The sequence below is a fragment of the Aethalodelphis obliquidens genome, unplaced genomic scaffold (assembly GCF_003676395.1).
Source record: "Aethalodelphis obliquidens isolate GAN/ISIS:26980383/991018 unplaced genomic scaffold, ASM367639v1 scaffold4, whole genome shotgun sequence".
Lineage (NCBI taxonomy): Eukaryota > Metazoa > Chordata > Mammalia > Artiodactyla > Delphinidae > Aethalodelphis > Aethalodelphis obliquidens.
Window position 1 is genome coordinate 58,658,755 of NW_020837948.1, and position 4,349 is coordinate 58,663,103.

Genomic DNA, 4,349 nt, shown 5'->3' on the forward strand with positions numbered 1-4,349 from the left:
CTGTGCTTTCACTTCAAGCAGCCAACACCTGCGAGGAGAGCCAGAACTCTCTGGGATTACATCCCCCAGGGGAGAGCCCGAGCAAATGACTCCTGGCATGGAAGTATACCTCCTCCAGCTTCCTTGCCCCTGGTCCAGACAGCTCTCAGGTACGACTGTCTCCAGGCTCTTCCACGGAGTTAAGCCTAAATTGCCCTCCTGGGGACTTTGTTGTTTTTTCCTTTGTTTGTTTGTTTTAATGTTCTTATATCTTTATTAAAGTACTTTATAAACCTGGCTCAATAATAACTCATACTTTTACATCACAAATTTGCCTTTAAATAAGACATAATACACTTAAGGCAGATTGACCTTATACGTGGCCTCAGCTCCTAAACACCACTGCACTGCTTTATACAAATAGCAAAAATCACATGAAGGAGCAGCTACTGATATCTTTCCTGGTACTTATCTTTAGCTTTTAAAACTGCATAATAAGTAGAGTTTCCATAAAATTTCATTTTTGAGATAGGAAACAATTTTGCCTTTATCTGTTAGATTGGATATAGTTATTATTAATAACATAAACTTTAAATCTGTGGGGAAAACCAATACTTTACCTTCACTCCCCAGAGAAGGCTCAACAGCAAGTAAAATTAGGTGCCATTGTACAATCATATTGCTAAGTATTACCTTAACTCAAAATTCTGCTCATGTAACTGTATCATATCACAGCTAAAAATTGCTATTTAAAATATCAAGATACCTCCAAAAGCATCCTTTGGTTGCATTAATATCAGGAGGCTTAGGCAGCACTGAACATTTATTCTCTGGTCTTCTGGTCATTAGTATAAACTGAAGCTTTTGAAACTATTTGGTGATCCCATTTTGGGACCCAGTATCACAAAACCTTCAGGAGAATAGTGGACCCAGGTGGAAGAATTTGAAGACTGGAAGACTTGCAGTTAAGGTAGAGTTATCACCAGCAGATCTTAGGGAAATAGGAATGCAGCCAGAATCACTTGATATTTATTAGAAATCAAGATTTACTAAATCATTTCTCTTCCAGAAAAACAGCTTTAAAACTTGTACATTTTCAAATGTTCTTTTTTAAAAAAAATAAAATTAAGATATTTGTGAACATAAACCAGTTTCAAGTATACTTGTTTCTCTTCCTTTTTCCTCCTTCAAAGGATTTCTTCTCATCGAGCACAAATGTGCTAATCTTTACAGCAAGACAAACTCTTCTGTGCTAAATCTTTCTAATCTTTTCTTTTCATCGTCTGAGAAAAGGTCTTCTTCATTGGTTGTAGTAGATGTAAAATCATAGTCTCTGGAATGACCATTTACAAAACTAAATAATGGATATTTCTCCTTAGAAGAAATTTTCAGCAACTTAGTGATTTCTTCAGAAGCTCGTTTGAAGTCTTGAACATTTTGACAGTAAAATCCTATTGTACAGCTAAGATCCATTTTTCGAAATGACATCTTTTTAGGAGAAGGGCAGTGGAATGTCTCAAGAGGGAAATCCTTTATGCTGACATCTACAAAAGATTGGCAGTAATGAGGATTCATGTAAATCAAAGTGTCATCTTGAAATCCAGCAAAGCAATGTGACTGTTTAGGTTTGCCACCAATAATACCCACACAGTATTCAAGGCTAAAATACCCTTTACAAAATCTAAATAGTCGGCATTGTTTCTTTCTCCACCAAGTCTAACAGGAACTAGAATAATAACAGCTTTGTCATCTGTATTATCAGAGGCCATGGAAGCGCACTGTTTATCAGTTACATCAGAACTGTAAACTGTACAATGTTGCACAACACAAATAGTTATTCCTTGTAAATCTGGGTGTCTTGCTTCTTCAACTGCTTTTCTTAAAATGTGAGCAACCACAGCTGGTCCATACCGATCTCCAGCTTTTTCCCCAGACTTCTTTCCATATTCTATTAGTTGGTGTAAACCAAAGAGAGCCAAGGGGGAATCACCAAACCAAGGGATGATTTTCCTGTGATAAATTTCATTTTGCATTTCATGATCATCAGAATATCTCCCGATTGTCTCCTTCAGAGAAATTGTTGGGGTTTTGAGTTCTCTTTCCCCTGAAAGCGATGCTTCGAAAGATGCAGTAAATTTTTTTACAGTGTTGGAAGTCCATGATTCAGAGTCTGAATTTTCAGTGTTCAAAGCATCAGGCCAGCCAGGTCTAAGCTCTACCAAGCAAGTGTAGAATGAGTCCTTGAGCCAATAGCATCTGGCCAGTTCTTAATGTACAGCTCCAAGCACAGTCTGTTGTCAAAGCTGAGCCTTCTATTTGAGGAAATTCTTCCTTGTGGGTAAGCCATATTCTTGAAATGAAACCTTTATGAAATTCTTCTACGTTTCCCTCAATTCCATGATCTTCTATGGTACGTCCTGATCTTGCAGGTAACAGTTCATTTTCATTTTATTGAAATATTTGCTTTATTGCAGTGGTCTGGAACCAAACCCACAATATCTCTGAGGTATGCCTGTAGTCTAAACAACTTCATATTTAAAATGGTAACACTTTCCAAGCAATAAAACAGGGGAATTTCTACTAAAATATGTCTTTGTTTTCAACACCCAACTATATTTCACGTTGTTCCAAGCAGATATAAATTTAGTTTCTAGCTTGTCAACTTCGTCTGTTCCTGTGGCCTCCCTATTCAGATTCTGAAGAAAAAGCCATCACTTGATTGCATTCTTCTGTAAGTTTAGTCTTTTGTTCGGGAAATGTTCCAGCTCCAGCAGCAGCTGCTACAAAATGAGCCAGCACACATGCAGACGCTCCAACCTCAGCACCGCAGCTACAGGCACCTCGAGCTCCCCAGCCACCATAGTCGGGACTTTGTTTGATATCAAACACTTGCTTAACTACCTTCTCTTCCATGTCTCTCTTCCTCACTCCCTTACTGTTTCTTCCTAATGGCACTTCCTAATTAGTCGCTTTCACATGAATCTTCATCTCAGAGTCTGCTTCTGGGGAGTCCATCCTAAGACAGTGTGGTAGTCATTAATGTTGCTTATTAATTTTTCTGCCCTCTGCCTCTGGGCATGTGGTAGGGCTGTACTTCCTGACCTTCTGTGGTTGGGTGTTGGGGCCAAGTTATCAGCTCTAGCAGAGGTGATGTGTGTTGCTTCTGGGCTGAGCACGAAATCGCCAAGATGAAACTCTTCAGAGCGCTTTTCCGTTCATTGTTGTGACCAAGAATGCCGAGATAGTGGCTTATCTCTCAGCCTGGGACCTAGAGGCAGTGTGACAAAGTGGAGCAGAGCCCCAGCTCCGACTCAGTAGTCAGAGGGAGAAATAAACTTGCATTGTATTAAGCCACTGAGAGTTGGGGGTTATTTGCTATACAGCAATACAACCTAGCACCTCTTGACATATATAGAGAGTGAGAAAAAGAGAAGAACCAAGGATGACTAAGATTTCTGACTCGGGCTATTAGATGGATGGGGTTAACATTCTTTGAGCTTGAGAAAAGCAAGGAGGAAGAGCTGGATATTTTGTTTTGGTTTTTTAGGTGGGGAATTAAGTGCAGTTTTAGACATTTTTGAGTTTGAGATTCTTGTGGCAATCTAAACTGAGATATTGAGAAGATTGGTTCTGAATCTCTGGAAAGTGATCTGAGCTGGAGACACATATTTGGGACATAAGTAATAATTTAGGAAAATAGAAATATAAAATCAGGACCAAGGGAAAAATAGAATTGCGTAGGTGCTAATGATAAACATTAACACAGATGCTATGATTGACATAAAAAAAATTTTTTCGTTGAAGTATAGTTGATTTACAATATTGTGTTAGTTTCTGGTATACAGTAAACTGATTCAGAATATATATGTATTCCTTTTCATTATGGTTTATCATAGGATATTGAATATAGTTCCCTATGCTATATAGTAGGAACTTATTGTTTATCTTTTTTTAAATTTTTAAATTTTATTTTATTTTTTTATACAGCAGGTTCTTAATTGTCATCCATTTTACACGTCAGTGTATACATGTCAATCCCAATCACCCAATTTATCACACCCCCCCCACACCACCCCCCCACGTATTTCCCCCTTGGTGTCCATACGTTTGTTCTCTACATCTGTATCTCAATTTCTGCCCTGCAAACCGGTTCATCTGTACCATTTCTCTAGGTTCCACATATATGCGTTAATATACGAGATTTGTTTTTCTCTTTCTGACTTAACTTCACTCTATATGACAGTCTCTAGATCCATCCACGTCTGAACAAATGACCCAATTTCGTTCCTTTTTATGGCTGAGTAGTATTCCATTGTATGTATGTACCACATCTTCTTTATCCATTCGTCTGTCGATGGGCATTTAGCTTG

At 38.4% G+C, this 4,349-nt stretch overlaps 1 pseudogene; it reads right to left on the minus strand.

Annotated features, from left to right (window-relative positions):
- Nucleotides 1-1,206: 1,206 nt before the first annotated feature.
- On the minus strand, nucleotides 1,207-2,892 carry LOC113617679 (cysteine protease ATG4C pseudogene; annotated as a pseudogene).
- Nucleotides 2,893-4,349: the final 1,457 nt, after the last annotated feature.